The sequence below is a fragment of the Heliangelus exortis genome, chromosome 3 (genome assembly GCF_036169615.1).
Source record: "Heliangelus exortis chromosome 3, bHelExo1.hap1, whole genome shotgun sequence".
Taxonomy (NCBI): Eukaryota; Metazoa; Chordata; class Aves; order Apodiformes; family Trochilidae; genus Heliangelus; species Heliangelus exortis.
Window position 1 is genome coordinate 98,686,307 of NC_092424.1, and position 20,972 is coordinate 98,707,278.

The 20,972-nt window shown below is 39.4% G+C and overlaps 1 long non-coding RNA gene across 1 annotated transcript in view; it reads right to left on the bottom strand.

The window, feature by feature from the left end:
* LOC139795183 (uncharacterized) overlaps positions 1 to 20,096 on the bottom strand; it is a 146,562-nt gene extending 126,466 nt beyond the window's left edge. The window contains exon 1 of the long non-coding RNA XR_011725408.1: positions 19,995 to 20,096. This is a non-coding gene — a long non-coding RNA (uncharacterized lncRNA). The remainder of the gene's footprint in view (positions 1 to 19,994) is intronic.
* Between the last annotated feature and the right edge of the window lie 876 nt (positions 20,097 to 20,972).

Here is a 20,972-nt window from a genome sequence, read left to right on the forward strand (position 1 = left end):
CAATCCATTTTGCTGAAGACAGGACAAATAAACTAAGAATCAGAACATTCAATGAGTCATATCAAAGGTATAAATTGAAAGTCAACACTTGTACTGCATATAATCTAGATGAAAAAGAATTTATAGTCTGGAATTTCCCATTTAAACACTGCTGCTGCTTCTTGAAGATATACTCCAAATGCTAACTTTAAACACTGCCAGTCCTTTCAAGTTAGGTTTTCTGCTTACTTTAGAATATCTTTAGGATGCACATCCTTCTCCAGGGTAATGGGAGAGTTTGAGAAAAGAAATTAATTGCTAAAAATGCCTAGTTTACTTAGAAAAAGTGCACCATTTAGTTTTCAATAAGGAGCTAAAATATAGTTTAATTTTTTTGGTTTTTTTAAACATATCATACTTTTCTGTAAGCAGAATTAAACAAGGAAGTTTCTGGGATGTGCAGAAAAAGAGATCACTAGAGACAAAAAAGCCTAACAGTGTAATGCTCTAGAAATGCCTAAGAAGTGATGACAGGAATAAAGAGAGTCAACATCCACCCTGGCCAACAGAAACCCACCACAAGAAATAAACCAAACTTTCTTAAAAATACACAGAAATTAATAATCATTTTCAAAATAATAAAAAAAGGCCCAAGTTCATTTTGAGTGCATGGCTGATTCTCATGCCAAGCAAGAGACAAGCTGAAGTCAAAGAGTGTACTTGGGGAATGCGTTTTAAGTTTGAGGCTTAAAAGCAGACTGGATGAGGTCTGTGATTAAGAAGCTAAGATCCAGTTCACATACATGAATCTGATTTAGTCTGCACTCCTGCTTAAATTGGTCACTTAACCTAAAGGATTGGGTATATGTGTGTGTGCATGTGCTTACTTGTGCATATACATCCATGAGACCAAAACACCTTCACAGATTTTTTTCTATAGCCTCTAAAAGCAGGTCAGCAGTGAGCATTCACTGGGCATGAAACAACATTAAACCATAACACACTCCCTACCTGGTGCTACGAAAATATTTCAGTTTTGGGAGGCAAGCAAATAGCTGGAAAGTATTCAGTGGGACTACTGCAGATATGTTGACCACAAGTATTTGATGCACTGTTTCATAGGTGCCCTTTCTTAACAGGCACAAATTTGGGGTCATATAATGGGAAAGAGTCAATAGAGCAAAACTAAAATATAGTCACATCATTGAGAATGCAGTTAAACATATCTTGTATATCAAACCTGAAACTGAGCCAGAACCCAGCACTTATAAAATCTTCTCTTATGAAGGGGAAGAATGCCTTTAAACTTTATGAGGACTAAGAAAACCTCACCTACATTTATGTCCCATTCAAAAGTTTTCACTTCAACAGTTGCAGAAACATTGCATGTAAGTGAAAAGTATTGACAAACTGACTTGCACTTAAAGGGAAAAATAAATTGCATAATATAAAATAAGTTTCATGAAGCCTATTTCAGTGTGTGTAACGGTGTGAGGAGTTGATGAAGAGGGAGATGGATTCTTGGAAATTCAGACTTCATATCTTGTTGATAACAGGTGAAAAACTTGAACTGTATTTATTCTTCTGGAAAACACTCTGGAGTTACATTATAAAAAGTGTTCCCTTCAGCCTGCATTTTCCTAAATATATCTTGAATATCCTTTCAGCTTTGGCTTGTTGGGGATTTTTTCTTTTTAAGTAATTATTTACAAATTAGATTTCTTGAGAGTCAACTATCAGAGAAGGCACTCTCCACTTCTCTTCAAATATCTGCAACAGATCTAATTATTTTTCTGTAAAACTACAAACAACCTCCTATATAATAACAATCATTAGAAAACATTAGGGTCTGTCACTTATAATCTATGCCAACTGCTGATAACATTTTATGGCTGCTTAGAAGGTTGATTAAAGCTTGTAATAGATTTAGTGAGGGTGAAAGATTAACAAAAAGGTATTTATGACAGAGACACTAAAGCCTAATATGTTCTCAGTAAACACTTGAAAATCCCCAGCTCTGTGACATTTATAGATCTTGCTTAAGACATAGTTTTTCATCCACATAACGAAACTGATAACAAGTCTCTACTTGCTGAGAAAAAAAAAAAAGAAAAAAAAAGAGAGGAGAGGAGCACATTACTTTTGCATGTCTCCTGTCAGAGCAAGTGAGAAAGTGCACTTAAAAAAATAAATTAGCTGAAACCCCTGAATAAACTCCTGTGACTTTTATTATTTGACCACTTGGACTATCTCCCTGTTTGAAATTACAGCCCATCCACCCCACATCCCTGCATGTGACAGACCAGGTGGGGCTGGGCACTGCAGAGTACAGCAACCAAATGCATCACAGCTGGCACTTCATGATGGGCTGGCAGGGTGGGCATCTAAGCTTTTCTCCAGCTCATCCTTCACTGGCAGAAGGTGCAGCCTACAACAGGCTAGCAGCTCTGAAAAGCACCTTCCAGTGTGGACCTGTTAAGAAGGAAGGAGAGAATTGCAAGAGCATGTGGAAGCACTCACATCCTTTACCAGCAGTGTGATCCATCATCTTCTGGAGATGCCAGCCTTGCAGATTATTGAGAATGTGCTTCATGAGCTGCACTAAGCCCTGGGGCCTCAGGTGAGAACATGCATTTCTGTGTCACATTACAGTCTCCCTGAAGTGTCTGATCCTTTAGCCAGCCACAGGGGTCACTTCCAGGCACTAATTTAATGGCAGGACCAGCTTGCTTCTCAGTCTAGAACAGCCTCTGCTGAGCTATAATATGAAAGACCTGGTGCAGCTGAGAAGCAGGGACCCAAACTCAGCTCAAGCTAAGGAGGTAAATGCACCTGCCATGGTAAAGAGCTTCAGCTGTCCTAGCTCAATCCTACCCTTCAGTTGTCTGTTCTGCTCCTCTCTAACCCCCTAGTCAGGGAGATGGAGCAGGAGGGTTGGCCTGGTTTCCACAGCCTGCAATTCACCTTAGTAAAATAAACTGAGGTCAGTTCCAATAAAGTGTGGTGAGTCAGAACTTCTCAGCATTCCCACTCAGACATCAGGGAGCAGGACAAGTGTCCAGGAGTGAGGTGAAGCAGAGAGCACAGGTGCTAACTGGTTCAGACTGATTACCTTAAGCCAACATGACAGGACTAAATGACCTCTCAAGGTCTTTTCTGACCTGAATTTGTAACACTAACCACAACACATATTTTCTATTGTTTTTGTTGGGGTTTTTTTAATGGCAGGCCAATATTTAACAGCACTCCTCAACACTGATCAACCACTGACCACTCCTCAATCACTGACACCACAAAAATCATTTATCAGGGGCCATTGACCATCCAGACCACAGTCAAAAATTAACATATTTGAAAATAAAAACAACTCCTGTGCAGTGCGTGCCTTGACAAGTCTACGGCCAGATATCCACACAGTCTGTAAACACATTAATGCATGGCTCATCAGAGAGGTCAAACTGTGGTGAAGCAGAATGAACTTGTGGTTAATCTGAGCAGCGAGCCACTGTCTGCAGCCTGTGAAAATGTTTGTAAGTTAAAGTACTGCAAAGTGGGTGAGAGACTGCAGAAACTGTGAACGCAAGTCAGACTGCCACAAACCATTCCTCAAATGCACTACAAGGGCAAGGGCAACACTCACTTCAAGGATGACTCACAGCTTTCATGTTGAAAAGTGGAAAATTTTTATTAATGTTAAGTGATGGTCAAAACTAAGGTTGTTAGTTATCCCAGAAGATGTAAACCATATCTCTCCCACGTTTAGCCATCATGCACTGTGTCATAGCCACCATGGGAGCCCAAGCATATCTAACATTAAGTTATACAGTGATTTCTTTCTCCCCCATTCTTCCATACCTGGGAAATGAACAAAGCCTTGGAAAAAAATATTTCCAACCTATTTAAAGATTGGCAAAAAGCAGTAATTGTAAACAAAAATCTCATATTTATGTGTTGATGTAGTGAGTCAGAATAAACATGACAGCTTTACCTGAGAAGTTAGAGTCTGAAAACAAACCTCGCATGTTTGGCAACAGGCATGGAAGATTTTAAAAAGAAATACCAAAAATAAGCTTAGCAACATACTTTACAACTCCCACAGGTAAGCCTCCTCCATCCAGGCAGATTCCTATAATGTTGGGTGCTGAGCATCCCTCATGCCCTATATCCCACATGATGCCTGCATCCCACAGAGCTGCCAGCCAAAACCTGCTCCATTCAGGCTAACTGCTCAGACAGTAATATTTCTCCTGGAAACAGCACCAAATTAAAAGTTCAGCAAAGGTTGGCACAGGGAGATGAAGCCAGAGCACACACAGGAAGGAGACACTGGGATAGGCCTCGTTCCTTATTTCCAGCATTTATATGCAGGCTGCCAACACAGCCGAGATGTGACATACATGTGACAAGGACCTGCACCTCATCAGGGAATGCTGGTGGGAAGCTGACAGCCCCCTCTGCCTCCCCGGTATCTGCTCCTGATCCCTGTGGCACTTGAATACCTTGAATATGATCCAGAAAGATTATTTTCTACCAGGGCAACAAGGATGCCAAGTGGATTGCAAAAGACATTGCTAACACTTGATTGAAGTTATGGAAAAGTTAACTCTATGCGGTCTGAACCATTTTAGATAAGACAATAGAGACATTAATTCCACCAGGCTGAACCTCTATTTTGACTATGACAAACTAGTTATCAAAGAAATTGAGGGAAATTTTGAAAGCTGAATGGTATGTCCAACATACACTTAGTTAAAGAATAGAGAGAAGATCAGAAGAGCCATGAACCATAGAATCACCCTAGAAACACAGAATGGTTTGGGTTGGAAGGGACCTTGAGGATCATCTAGTTCCAACTTGCCCTGGATGGACAGGGACACCTCCGACTAGACCAAGTTGCTCAAAGCCCCATCCAACCTGGCCTTGAATTCTTCCAGAAGGGGCATCCACAGCTTCCCTGGGAAACCTGTTCCAGTGTCTCACCTCACTCACAGTGAAGAATTTCTTCCTAATATCTAAATCTAGCCTACTCCAATACAAAACTGTTCCTACTTGTCCTTGTAAAAAGTCCCTCCCCAGCTTTCCTGTAGCCCCCTCAGGTATTGGGAGGCTGCTCTAAGGTCTCCTCAGAGCCTTCACTTCTCCAGGTTGAACAACTCCAACTTTCTCAGCCTGTCTTCATAGGAGAAGTGCTCTCTGATTACCTCATGGCTCTATAAGAGCCAGTACAGCTTCCATACTGTCAGCATATGAACAAAGCCAAATATACTGAGAGGTAGATCATCAGCTCTGAAAACGGTATATTATCAGGGAATTCCAGATAGGTTGGATACAATAGGATTTTTGCCCCCTCAACCTCAGATAGAAGCAATATTTCAGTTTTTGCCTCCCAGCTAGAAAGTGCTGCAGCTCAAACTAACATCAAAAACAGTGTTATTTTCTCTCTCTCTCTCTCAGTCATTAAAAAAAAATAATAATTTTTTTTTTTTTTATTTAAAATCAAAGTTTAGCAAGTCCCAGGTAAAACCTTGATTTTTTTAATGCAAACACTTTACTCTTGAACACCAAAGCATTCTTTTTCTTCTGGCATAGGCAGAGCTGTGGCTTGTACAAAATCTATTTAGAATGTCATCCATTCTCTAATTTTTTACATAGTATAGACATTTAAGGAAAATATGCTAAACTTCACAGATGAAACAAATACATTTAGGAATGTATTTAGGAATGTTTCCTGGACTGCAAGCTCTGATTTTTCCGTTTCTAACATAGCACCATATCCTACATCTCAGGTATCACACATTGCCTAATGGTGTGTTTCAAGCTGGGAAAGTGTAGGTATTACTTAGTTCTCTGTATGTTTAACCTAGTGGTTTTCATATAACTCTCCAAATTCTTCTGGCTAAACAACCAGGGTTATATTTTATCTTTACCTGAACATACCTTCTGTTATGTTCCCTAAATATCAAGGGAGATTTCTGTTATGTTTCCCATCACTCCCAGTCCCCAGCCCCTGTGGTGACCTAGAAGTGTCTTCTCTCAAAATAACTCACAATTAACCTTATTAATCTTCTTTTGCTTCTGCTTGAAATGCTAAAAAGCTCAAAAAATGTGATGGCCTTATCTTTCTTGGAAGAAAAAAAAAAATTAAATATTTCTTCATGATTACTTCCTCCCTCCAATTTACTCCAATTTCATGAGTTAACAGTGCATAACTTTAGTTCATAACCTTGAATGATAAATCTGATCAGCAGCAATCTTATCTATCTCCCTCTTGCAAAAACACAGTTCAGAAGCAAATTGGTCAGACAAGAATAGAATAATTTATATGTGTATCAAATATACTCAGTCCTGTAGAAACTACTAGGTATCTTTCCATATACAAGAGACAGAGCTCTCAATGGAAAGCTAAAACACATTACCAGCTTTTTATGTGCTCTCCAAGAGTCCTGGAGAGGAACCTGAATCTGGAGGATCAATATGTTCTTTGACATATTGTGTGTGCACAAGATCTTTTCTGCCTTGTGCTGGTCAACAAAAAATCTAGATTGCCTTAGTTTCCCTACTGAACCAGCTCCCAGAGAGACCCATGCACAGGTGGTAATTTCTGTTGATCACAGGATATCATGGAGCAATGTACTGGGGAGTTACATGTTACTAGACTGTGTGTGTTACCATACAGCTTTCCAGGGTAGGTTGTTTGGTTTTTGGTTTTTTTTTTGTTTGTTTTGTTAGCCCTCATTAGAAATCACTCTCAGTGCAAGACAAATAAAGCCAAAGTAAGGAAAAATACTTATTTATCCAATTCAAAGCAAGCAAAACGGTCACAGAGATTTATAAGATATGGCTGGCAAAAAGGAAAGGAAACTTTCTCTAAAACCAAATCCAAAAAGGCCCACCACTCTCCTTCTCTCTCCCTGTCTCACTTTGTATCTAGACGCCAAACACCTGATCTGTATGGCCAGGGTCTCAGAGCTGGTGTACACTTTCCATCCCAAACACAGGAGGGAACCTGCAGCTAAGGAAGGAAGAATGCTGAATTATAGAATCATAGAATCATTTAGGTTGGAAAAGACCTTTAAGATAATCAAGTCCAACTGTTAAACTACCACTGCCAAGTCCACCAATAAACAATATCCTTATAACCCTTGTACTCCTTGTTGGGAGTTTTTCATGAAGGTCCATTCAAATTCATTTCCCCTCACTCACTCCTCTCCCAGTGCTATTAACTGGCCTAACTTCTTCAAATGCAAATGACCTCTCAAAAGGCCAGGTGCAGACATCCCTTATCCTTTACTGAGAAGCAAAACACTCCCACTTAACACAACAAATCTCAGCATGAGGCTTTTCCAGGCTCCAAATTTCCTATTTCAAATCAATGTATACATTGACAACCACAGCTGATACAAACATTTACATGTCATCTGTGGTTTTGGGATAGAGTTCATGAGATGACTGATGGACCCCAGCCTCTCCAAGAGTTTTACCATGAGCCTGATGTGACATGGCTGCTGGGACTAGAGCAAGAGCAGAAAGAGGGCCTGTTGTCAGGTGTGAAAGGGACAAGCATTTGATCACTCTTCAGGGTTTTAGACCACTAGAATCTGTGGCATCTGTTACAACAGGTCTGAATAGATGCATTCTTCCACCAGATTCTGCTATATATTCATAAGGACAACATTAAAAAAAGGAGAAAAAGCCACAAGAGAATGCAAGCCCTAAGATTTTAAATTTCATCACATCCAAGTCACCTTATCAAAAGCACCAGAGACAGCCAGACAGGCTGCTGACTTGCAGGTGGCATCTGGGACAGGCTGAGAACACAGCTCCTGCGAGACACTGAATGAGAAGCAGGTGTCCCGAGTATCAAAAATAAATCTCCACTGTGCTGTGCCCCCAAGCAGCTCCGAAGCCTCCACACATCACCCGGCCCCACTCCTGCCATCAGTCATCTGAAATCAACTCCTGTGCACGAGGAACAGCCGGCACTGAGTCACTCTGTTTGGGGCTGCCCCCTCAGATAAAAACATTTTGGTTATCGATCTAAAGATTCATGACTCAGAGGCTCAATATAGAACTTGGGTTTAAAAGACTGTTTTGTTCTTGGAAGTGGCACACATGGTCTCCACAGGGCAGCAGCCCTCCTCTGTGACACCTGCTGCCTTGGAAGAAACACCACAGGGAGTTGAAGAGGTGCCCAAAAATTAAGTGGCAGGGGAAGTGGGCTGTACAGCTCTCGCTCCATCCATCCACCCTTTTCCAGCTCCCAAGGCTCAGATGAGGCAACATCATCCATGCTGTGGTGTGTCACAGAGAATTATCATAATGTCTCTTCTTGCTTTGGAGCAGATGAATCCGAGATCCTCAGGAACATAGGGGACCATTCACTATGTGAAGCTCTGCCTAATCAAAGAGCTTTAGAGCAAAAGAAGATCTCAAGTCAAACTCTTTATGCCTGAAAATATTCCCTTGACCTAAAGAAGTATTTTCCAGAGCCACAGGAGTATTTAGGGGCTAAACTTCATGGATCTCATCAAATTCATAAATGGAAGCAGTACCAGCTGCAAATGACCTTTTATGGTGCTCAGTAATTCACAGAAAATAAAAAAGCAGTATACCAGTATACTCTAGTATACTTTCCTTGACTAGGGAAATTCATTTTGGATGTGTGATGTCTCTTTGAATTAATTGGCACCAGTTTTGTAATCAAGTACTGTTGAGCCAACAGGAAGGCAAGGACTTATGGTACTTTAGTGTGGAATATACACAAAAAACATAAAATTGGCCCACTATGCTATAAAAGACCACAATACATTCATTCATTCACACAAAAATTAAGTACATAATCACACGATGAGCAAAAGACTTCATATGATGGTATACAAATTTAAAACACATACAACTCTATTTAAATAAACTGCACACTGTGCTAGAATCCAAAAAAGATGAAGTTCCAGTAATTGTCACTTTCAGTTTTATATAATTTTCCAAATAAAAATGTGAGACTTGCCATTAACTAGTAGTGACAATGCACGTACAGTACACACATTTGTCAATTTCATTAACCTTCCAAATTAGGTATTCACAGGGAGCTAATGGCAGCATAACACATCATTACTATATTCAATGCAATTTCATGGATATTATGTATTGGGAGAAATTTTAGGCTCTCTTGTCCTTACAGCTGTTACAAAATATTATACTTTGCAAATAACCCATTAGGGATCGGCAAACGCTAAATAGCAGAATCTGAATAGCATGAATTATGTCCCCCTCTCCTGCCTCTCCTCATCAGGAACAGGGTGCCTCTATTTGTGTCATATTTGGCCATAAGTAAGGAATACAAATAATCTGCCTGGACTTTCTGCCCTCCTCACCATTGCTATTACAGCCTCAGAGCTATGATCAGGATCCATGAGCACTGGACTGCATTTCCTCATTAACTTCCTTTATGACCTTGGGCAAATCACTTAATTTTTTGCATCTACAACAATCCCTTGCTTCACAGGACACAGTGCAGATAAATCTATTATGGATTATGAGGGTGTGAAATACCAGTAGAAGGGCTACTGTCCTCCTTGTGACTCCTAAGGAATTTTTTTTTTAAGAAAGAAAAGGTTTATTACAATGAGAATAGGATGTCCTCCAGCTGGGAATGCGAATGGGTATGAGAAGAAAAGTCAAATGTGGGAAGGAGAATAAGACAACAGATACTTTCAATTATCTAAAGTAAGGTTCTTCTGGTGATGAATTGGGGGAAGACACTCAGAAAAAATGCAAAAGGAAAGGATCTTAAATACAAAGAAAATTCTTAGGAAGTCAGCATGTAGGAGAAAGTTATTTTGTGACACACAAAACAGAGAGGGGTTATATTGTACACCACAGAAGATAGAATGTTCTTACCAGCAGTAAAGAAATATGAAAGGAGAAGATTGCCCTGTAAGAACAGAAAAAGAAGGGAAGTGACAGAAATCAGACTTTCCAGTTTTGATGGACATCTGAGAGTTTGTTGGGGGGGTTTTCTGGACCACTTTGAAGTCCTCAAATCAGTCATTTGTGAGTCAAGTGAGCCAACTGACCCTCATGGAGATTGCTCTAGCATCAGCAGAGAATCCTTAACTCCAACATCACCAAAGACATTTGCATCTCCATTGAGTTAGAAAAAAATTTGAAAACAAATAAGGCACATTAAACTCTCACTCTTTTTTCCTTCTGATCAGCAATTAAATGTTTAAAAAATAAAAGCATTAGCTTGCAAATTGTGGCAAAATAAACACACATCCATTTGGAATATAGAAAAGCAACAAATTCCCATGCAAACCATTCCCTGAAGAAACGGTCAAGGTTACCTAGAGAAATTTTAATTGAGCTTTGCCTTTCCATGTCCTAAACAGAGCTCAGTACAGTATCTGTTCACCTTCTCAGATGTAACTAGAGCTAAATGCCTCTGCAGTTTACCAAAAAACCCAATGTTTTCTGTAGGTGGCGGCATGGTCAGCAGTGCTAGCAGCATCCCTTCCTCATTGTTTCCAACCTAGTTGGCTACGCAGCACCTCACAATATCTGAGGTTCTCTATTCATGGGAAATGCTTTGGATGGTCCAGCTTCACAACAGCCAGCTCGTGTTAATTTGAATCACTTTGGTTTGCTTTTCTCACTGTTGCTCTCACTGCCAAGGGCTGTCAAAACACATTGTCCTGCTTTCAGAAAAGAGCCACATACTGTGTCATGGAGAGATACAAAACACAGCTGATAAAACTACACAGAAGAGTTCAGCGGTCTTCCTAGTCTATGAATTTGAATAGAATTCTCCTATATAAAAGAAGCACTTTTTGCGTTAAGTTAATTTGTGTTTTTTCCCCTCCATATGGAGCACCTGCTTTACTTTGCCACCTCATTCTGTATTTAGCTTTTTTCTTTTAGCTCTATTTTTTATTTTGGAGAGTTGGCATCATCTAGACTACCAGAAATGTGAGCTTTTAGCCATCATCATCCCTTCAGAAGAGTTGAGATACCCATCCAACCAGTTTAAAAAGTTATACATGGGTAGCATTTTTCTTTTTTTTTTTTTTTTGCTCTGAGCCTTAACTTCCCATTATAACATACAGATAAAACATAGAACAAATGGGTGACCATCTCAAACCATACGAAGAAAAAAAAGGTAAATGTTCCAGCCTCTTTAAATTCTAGTCAGCAAAAAAATGCCTATAACTAGTGAAAAAAAAAAAAAAAAAAAAAAGAGAGAGAGAGAGAGAGAGAGAGGGAGAAACATCTTTTCTCATAGTTGCAGACTTAGCAGAGACAGGAAAAGAGCAATCTTTGCCACAGCAGAGAGGGAATATTTTAATAAGGTTTTGTGCCAGTTTGGCTTGTTATTCACTTACATAAAGTATCCCAGTGTCCTTTAAATTAAAAATAAAGAAATAAATAGATAAACAAAAAAAGTTTGAGCCGGACAAGAGTGCCAGCAAATGTTACAAACCAGTGGATAGTGGGTGGGTGGTGTGAAAACGTTTCATAAGAGCTAACAGCAACCCTGTTGTGAACCAAACAGCTGTGCAGAGAACACAGGTGTGCTCACACAACAAGGGCCATTCATGCCTTCCCACAGGGCCCTGGCCAGGTTTGCTGAGCCACAGCTGACCACATAAAGCATCAGGGATGGAAAAGGCTGAGAGTGAAATGTCCACTAAAAATGTAAACACCAGACACCATAGAGGCACATGCACACACACACACACACAGAGCTTCAGCACTTTCTGCTGGCTACTGAAATTAAAAGAGGTAAGGAAAGGCTATTCTATGTGGGAAGCAGAGAATGTGATGACACAGAAGGTTAACAGAAACATTATATGCTGGAAAAAATAGGCAAGTAGGAAAGTATTGGCACAAGCCAAGATGTTAGTATTTAATTGACCCTGTTATTTCAATAAATCCTTCCTACAATGTATCCAAGGCATTTGTAATTAAAAAAATTTAGAAGATATTCCAAATAATGTTAGTGGGAGGGTTACAGATCCTCTTTTCTTACAAAGAACCTCCAAGAGAGAAGATAAATTGTCGGAAAGCAAAATAGTATGGTTTAAAATTAAAATAATTTGCTTTTCATACTCTCTGCATAAAATGTTTTTGCAGCTTTTCTTCCACAAATATCAGTGCAATAAAAGGTTGTGGGGAGAGCTGGGCTTTCTTTCCTTTTTTTTTTTTTTTTTTTTTTTTTAACAGAGTTCTTATAAGATGGTTTAAAAAACAAGTGACAGGAAATAGGAAATGACAATTAGATACCCCTAAATTCTAATTCTGGATATAGAAATCCTGCTATGGGCATTTCAATTGAACACACAAGCAAACATTATGATTTAATTGCAAAAGGTGAAATTCCTTTGTGGAAAAGCAAAGGACTACCTGCCGGAGTAGATCTTCTCCATCTATTATACCTATTATCAAAAGGCAATTATTTGTTAAAAACACAGTCTCCAGACAAAATATTTGTATCCAGACGTGCTGGTATGCATCAGGAATGAATGCTTTCCTATTGTAGATATATATTTAAAAAAAAAAAAAAAAAAAGACACTGCAAGAAAGTACAATGCAGCATAACCATGATGCCAACCAATATCTCTGTGTTTAAAATTCTCAGCAGCCAGTCCAAGCTGAAATCCCACATGGGGCCATCTTTAGAATAGCAAAGCCCTGCCTGATTCCTACCAGTACTGGTATTCCTGAATTCATTTCTGCTTTCAAACCAGAGCACAAGCTATCAAGACTGAACAAGATTTCCACACCAGCTAATAAAACTAGTGATACAGTAACCCCATGGACCTCGAAAATCTTCCAGCTCTCCAAGTTTGCTTTTGCACAAAGCGCAGAACCCTGGTTTCATTCTCTCATCTGAAAGCCCAGTTGCAAAGGCTTTTAAATATTGAACCAAATATCTTCTTCCCAGCAGATGCAGGCCCTGGGTGCAACAGTTAGAACTGCGGAACAGTGGTGATAAAGATACCTTCAGTGAGTGGCTGCAGGCAGATGGTGACCTAGATGTGTATCTGTCCAACGTTGGGAGTGTGGCTGTTCCCCTGCTATTAGCAGCAGCCAGTGGTCAGCCTCCCTGAACCACACTTCAGAAAATAGCATGCACAAGCCCTGCTGTTTACCCGTTATGGCTACTATCTGGGGTAAACTGAACATCCTCTCTCACCAACTACAAAGCTCTACAAAAATGCTTTTACTGCATTGTTTTCATTGCTTTCTTCTAATACGGCCCCAGCTGTCACAGGAAAAATAAGTCCTGAGATCAAGCAAGATCAACAATTTGCGTGTGCATTTTTGATGCCGCTTGAAAAATCTGATAAAAATCCAGTGTTTCTCACCATTAAAGCACTTGCAATTGAAAAGTGGCCTGCAGGTCTTAGTGAACAGAGGCAGCTGTGCTCCAGAAGGACATGCATTTCTCATTAGTCACAATTCTGCCCATAACCCTCATGAGAAGGAGCCATCTCAGGAAACCAGAGCATAGTTCAAACTCTGCATCCATTCAGTCCCAGGACTCTCTCATGAGCTGCTGGAAAGTGCCTGGAGTGACTGGTCACCCAGATCTTGGCTCAGCTCCCCAGTTTTTTACTGGCAATCCAAGAACCAGTGGTCATATTCAACTGAAGGAGTTTGTTTGGTTTCCTCTCACTCTTACTCAGGCAAAAATAGTGTAAAGATTGGCTAGCAGCTTGAAATTTTGAACATTTCATTTGTCACAGCTTCCTTAGAAGCAATTTACACTTGCCTCAAAATGTTGAGCAAACCTGAAGCACAAGCTCCCAAAACTCTCAAGTTCCTTTTTGGGATTTCCCTGTAGCCGACAAACCCAGCTTCTTTCCAAAAGCACCAGAATTTGATGTCTTTTAATGGAATGTTAACAGCACTGCTGTTAATCATTATCCTGTATATAAGGAATCAATCAGGAAATTACAAAAACTATTGGACCTTCCTTGAGAAAGATTTCTAAAGGTAAGAAGAGCTGAGGATCTGGCCCACCCTATTTGTCAAAAAGTTGTTCAAGCCATGGTATTGACTCTCCATTTAAAAACTTTCTATGGGTTTACACTAACTGTGCTTGTGCAAAAACATGACCAATTTCAGCCTAAGCAGATCTAACATCTGTAAAGAGAAACCTTAACGATGACATTCTCATCTCATACCTTCCAATCAGTATTACAAAAACCCTATTTTTGTGCTTTTTCATGTGGAAATGAATGACTTGCTGTTCTTTTGTGTGATAATTTAGCTAAGCAACAATTATTATTTTGTGTCCTCAGCTGTGGAAGGGACAAAGTTGAGTTACTTCAGTTCATTCCCTTTTCTTTCTCTCTTTGGTTTTATAAATTATGTGTTATTTATAAGCAGTTTGCAACAGGAAATAAATCAAACTCATCTGACTATTCAACTCATCTAAATATTACTACAAAAATTCAATTTCTAATCTCAGGCACAGAGAGAACTTTGCATTCATATTGTTTCTTCAAAATGGTTTTATCTAAATGATCCAAATGCAGACAAATTTCTGCCCCTCAGCTTCTTACAGGGAAGCATACACATGGGCTAAGGGCAAGAAAAGAACAGAACTCCTGCCATAGAAATAGACACAGTCTGTGAAAAAGAAAATCTTCAGTCCTCACTCATGAGACCCTTTATTCCGTAACTGCGATTTTTATAAAGTTTTTTGACAAAGTCGCTTGATAAATTAAATAATGGATTAATACAAAGTACATTAAGTTATCTTTATAACAACAGGATAGTACATTAGCAAGTCATATATTATCTTCTCACTATTTATTACAGTGGTGAGCCCAGTAGCACTAGCAGAGTTAATGCCACTGCAAAAATTCAAAGCCCAATGCAGCCTTCCACGTACAAATCACTCCAATCATTTCTTAGAAGCAGATTACCTTCAAATGAGAAAATGTGAAGAAATAGCACCAACTGCAGCAAACAAAAAACCCACTAGTTATTTAAAGAAAATTGCACACAGCAATGCTGCCAAGATGCCACAGTGTCTCCATCACAGCCGGAGGTGGATGGCTTCTGTAGGCTTGGGCAATTCACATTTCAGATTCTTTTCCCACTGCCCACATGTTCAATTTTACTCAACAGCAAGCCCTATTTGTCCCTTATTTACCTTCTAAAGCAAAGCCCACATTGGTGGGAATGAACACCGAAGTGACACTTAGAAAAAGCAACATCATTTGAACAGCTGTAGACAGTCTGTTATTTATCAGAAATTTTAACAAAGGCCAAAGGAAAAAAGCAGCAGTTCAGCAGAGAGCGAGTCCTGCCCTAGCACAGCTGTTACACAAGATGGGAAAATTTCAAAATGAGAAAGTAAACACCACTCTATATTCTAGCAAAGAGGGAAGAGATTTTTCTCCCCAATCCTTGGAAATGGCAAACTTAACATTAATGAAATGCAAACATCTCCCTCATCCCTTGAATATAAAAGCTGGGTTCCAGTTGTGATTCCTCCCTCATGTATCATTTTGCCCACACTACTGACAGGGCAAAAAGCTATAGGTGCTGGACCAGACCCCCAGCAGCAGTAAACCAGGACTGCTTTATTGGTGTTCATGTCCACTGGTCTGATGGTTTTGCTGGACAGACACAGAGACCCCAGCCAGCCTCACTTCAATGGCTCACTTCTTGCTGTGCTGCAGTATGGGCAAATACACACCCATGGGGGTAAACTCTTCCTCCAGTAAAAAGGTTTGTTAAAAACACTGCAGAGAGATCCTTTAAAAGGTCTTCTCAACCAATGCTCCCATGATACCAGTATTTGGAATTCAAAACTGTCCCCACTCTGCATCTGGAGCCAAATTTCCAGCAGCTCTAGCATGAAACGGTTTGATTCGGCTGCTCTGCCATTTAGAGATCCACATTACTCAGTGCTGCACATTTACTACTAAGATGGCAGTAAAAAAAATCCAAAAGGTCCAATTGAATGAAGGGGCTACCTGAAAGAAACCCTCTCCACAATAACAAAATGCAAGCCAAGCACAGCTTTGCACCAAGTAACACAGAGACCTGCATTATTGGAGCCAGACACACAAAAAATAAGCCTTATGTCAAGCAGAAAAGAAGCCCAAGCTCCCTGTCAGGTAGAGCTGACTTTGCAGCAGGAGTGGTGCTGGCCACCCACACAGTGCACAGGGTTCCACACAGCTCCAAAGGGATCACAGAGGCAAACAGTTGAGTACCACAGGAGATAACGTGAGATATATTACAAGGATGGCATTTCTTTGTTTAATTGTAGTACTGGGAATTTTCTTCTCTTCCCATTGTTATGTCTGGGACAATATGGGAAACATGGCCCGGATATCTGAGCATCTACAGGAGTAGCTGTGTTGTACAGAGGCTTATGCCCCACAAGGCTGTGAGAGCAGAAACCAGGCTGTAAGCAACACTGGTTCTGGATGATTTCTAAGCACCACTGATAACCTTCAGATATTTTGCTTACAAAACAGAAGAAAAAGGCAGAGCACCACAGGAAAAACTGTAACTCAGTCTGAGGATATCTAGGAGATAGTGGATGCAGGCTCGGGCTTAAACCTTAATCCTCTATCTCACATTTGAATGCCTGAGTCACTGGTTCAGGGGTATTCTGGACTAACATCTATCCATCTCCCTTGTTGGATTAACTTCATTTTGTGTAAACACTCAATTAATTAACTGGACTGGAAATCATCACCTTCCACCTGCCATGGAGGTTTAGCTATATAAAGTCCATCTTTTCCATCCTGATTAAAGTTATATTCATTTGTACAAAGAAGAACAACTTCCATTTGGGAAAACAAGATGCCCATGGCAAAACAGTTCAGGGATCCCTTTGGAGAACTGCATTGCTCACCCTACCTCTAACCACTGGGCTGTTGGTTAGTTCTGGGTGACCAGAAACTCTCTGCTAGTGTCATCACAGTTAATGCATCCCAGGGCTGCAGCAACCTGACATTTGTCAATGAATATCTGTTTGGTCCAAATTTTTTTCAACCATCTTTCCCCTTGCCTCCATTCCACATCTATTTCCCCTGTTTATTCAGTAAGCAACAATCTGCTGCAGTGCACTGAATGCTCTGTGCCTTGTATCATACCCCAAAGGTCCAAAGCAATACGCCAAAGAAATAACACTCTAGCTGTGTTTCTGAATTTTAGCTTAGTTATAACACCATGGGCAATAAAAAAAACCTTAAGGTTCCAGTTCCTAATAGAAATTTTATTAACTTCTGAAAGCAGAATTTTTAATCATTCGCTTGCAATATTTTCCTTTTTTAAAACAAATATACACGTTTCTAGGAATTGCTGACTACTGTGCCTATAAAATGGAGCCCAGCTTTGCTGTGTCTAGGGAAGGATAAGGAAAACATGATGCACAAACCAGGATAGCTGTAAAGAAAATATTGGCTGGAAAGTCTGTGCTCCTGAAGACAACCAAGGATAACATTTAACCAAAACTAGTTTTGACCTCCAGCTGTCAGTAGTTCCCTTAAGCACCAGAGCCTCTGAGTCTGCAAATAAAAACCTGATTCATTTAAATGCATGTACTAAGCAAGTAGATGAATCCATCAAGGTGGTGTTTTGTTTTGTTTTGTTTTGTTTTCAGAAAACTGACCCTTCAAATACTGAATTCCAAAAATGCAAATTTTGTTCTTATATGCATGCAAATTTATTATATATAATGCATGATTTTACATTTTGTTTCAAATCCAGTGTAAAATCTATTTCTTATTAGGAGAGGAGGATTAGTGTATACACATTAGCCAGGTGGTTACAGAACTTGCTGGTATGAAATATGATAGGCTAAACCCCATTTATACTAATTACATCCACAGCAGCACTTCCACATACAGCCTCCAATGTGTTTCAGCTTCAGGCACACCAGATCAAAGTTAGCTTAGGACATCGAGGTCTTTATCTGGAACAAGGTAAAACATTTCTTGGTTTATTTTTTCTTATCAGCTGCTCACTAGAGGTTCAACATGTATTTTCATATTTTCAATCATGCTAATTGAAATACACAAGGTGTCAAACAGAATAGAGGAAACAAAGACAGCAAGCCTCACACCACTGATCAATCTGCATGTAAAATTATATATTAATGTAATTTCTAAAAAAAATACCTAATGACCTCAAATATAACAGTCTTCAGTGATAGTTGATATATTATTTGTTTCTGAGCAAATTTCAGTGAACAGAATATATTGCCTGTTTCTCTACTACAGTAACTTCTATGTTCTCTTTTCAAAGCATTCTCTGGTAGGTAATTCACTGGTAGGTAATTATGACATAGACATAGTATTTCATATGCTTCCTTCAGCAGAGAAGCTATGTGGATGTGGATGTCTTCACCTTCATAAAAAATACTGACATAGTTCAAGAATCTGTTACTATTATTTTATAGGATTCAAAAGAGAAGATAAAAAAGGTGCCTCCTTTTAGGAACCTAAAACCTTCATTTTAGCTAAGGTATAGCTAGGGACAATGAGCAGAAGAGATGAGGCAAGAGAGAAAAGCAAGGCTATAGAAACACTTTCGCAAGTCAGCCAGTTTAGGAAAAAAGAAAAAAAAAAATAAAAAATGTCATTGCCACACTTAGACTAAATTGATAAATAATAGAGGGCATAGAGGTTCTGAGACAAATCCTACCTAAGGCAGCAAAAAGATTTGTAATGGCTACAGTGGCATTTTGGATCAGACTAATATTTTTATCTAATTTAAGCTAAGGTTGTAAAGCACTTCAGCTCACCCTGTTAGACTCAGTCAACCTAATATTCTGCAAAGGTCTGATGAATGTCTTCAGATAAGCTATTCTGTGAGTTTGAGGAAGACATTTAAATTGATAGAAAAGGTTTTCCTCAAAGACTACTTCATTCATGTGAAACCTTTGAGCTGTACATCAGCTGCAGGCCGATACTGCACACTGTGTGAGTGCCTTGCTCCTGTACTGTCCATAAGTATCTCCTGTCAGCCTCTGTCAAAAACAGGACACAAAAGTGGTAAACTGGAGGGCCTCTGGCCAAAATAGCCTTTTAATGTTCTAATGCACTATACAGAAAATCAGACAGTCACCTACAAAACTTCTTCCCCCCCATCCTCCCTCCCACCCCTTCACAGTTATAGCATTCAGTCATCATGACACAGATCTGTTCAAAACTTTTTCATTTTAAATCACTATCAAATTAAAATCAGACTCACAGGATTGGCTATATCTGAGTGCAACAAGCAAGTGGCTTAAGCTTATTTCTTTTGTTAACAGAGCAGTGTAGTCCTCTTCCTGCCTAGCATTTTACCAGAGCAACTTTCAGAAGCATTAGCAGAAGATTACACAGTCCTCCTTGATTATCTCAGACCTTAAATTTATTATGCCCCTATCACGCACAGCTATTATAGTCAACTGCAGGTTTGTAATTGCTCTCAGTAGGAGAAGGTTCAAGCCCTTTATTTCTTCCTCAGAAGGATCTTGGGCCTGATCCAATTCAGGCCAGGCTCATACTGTTTTCTTCTCTAAAAATCTATTTCCTTATTTTTAGATTAATTCAAGCTACAAGATACCATCTTTCTCTCTGGCCCTTGACCTTCCAGATAACCTTTCTTGATGCCAGAAAATAAATGTGTGGGAGGACATAACATTAATTAAAAGTCTGCATACCTTTGATTTGAGCATCCAAAAAAAAAATAATATCACTGGAAAAAAAAAATCTTGAATATAGTTCATGTTTACAGCAAGTAAAATTGAACTGTAGCTCTGAGCCAGTATTAACAACATAGGCATACTTTCCTCTGATGGAGATGCAGTCACTTAGTTACATGATCAATTGGACTCAGGGTTCAAATCCTTGCCTGCATTTACCCCAGCATCCCCCTTCAGTTCTGCCAACCAGCTCAGAAGAGCTGCTCCCTCAAGGGAGGCCTTTCTGTGGGGGCCCTTCACTTGAAAGTTGTATGAAAAGCACAAAACACTCCTACACATGCACACGTGTCACCTGTAATTGTCCTCTGGTGAGTTTGCATCCTACCATTTTCTTAAAGTGAGATTGATTTTTTTTCTTTCCAGTTAGTTGTGCTCTGTGAAAAGACAAACTTTGATGTTTATTTTTTGAAGGTACATCATTTTTTATGAATTAAAATGTATAAGGAAAAAAAAAAAAAAAAGTACCTCAAAGATTTTGTAGAAGACCAAACAAAACATTAGTGTTAGTTGGAGGGGAGAGGTGAAAATCATGCATTTGCTGCTACTTTATTCTGGCTTTAGGGGATTCCCAGGAATTCAGGATTTAATGGTAGCTCAACATGGCAAATAGTGAACACATCAGCTTGGTTTTCATACATTACAAGTCTGCAAAAGCTACCACTCCCTGAAGAGGTACTCCCTACTCAAACTCCTCCGCTTAAGCCTTCTCCACAAAAATTGCTCCTATAGAGGAAAATCAATAGAGTTCTTCAACAGAGAGATGCTATAGTGAGGCTGAGAAAGTGATTAACATGGGAAAGATGGATGATTTAGGAATTTATTCTCCTAGCATTTGATTTTGTTCATAATCTGCACTGCAAAGTCTACTACTCTACCCAGTTCTCACTATTGAATTAAAACAAGAAAAAGACTAAAACCAGCTTACAATATTTGCCAACTCCAGCTGGTGGCTTTGTCTTCTGTTTAAATACTATTAATTTCTCCTTTACTACACTCTCAGCAGAAAACAATTGATTATAAAACTTAGATTTGGGACCAATTCTATATGTAGAAATCTTTCAAAGATGAAGGCTGTTGGATAAGATGTTCTCATTTAACAATATCAGAAGGACTAGAAATTAACAAAAAGTTCATGTATGTCTTTCTTTATAAAGCAACTACCCAAGTTAAACTGCAAGATTAATATTTAAAACATATAATTTTAATTGGTGAAATAAAATGTGTAACAGTCAAAAAAGCCTGCTGCGTGATATACAGCACTATTGAGCAA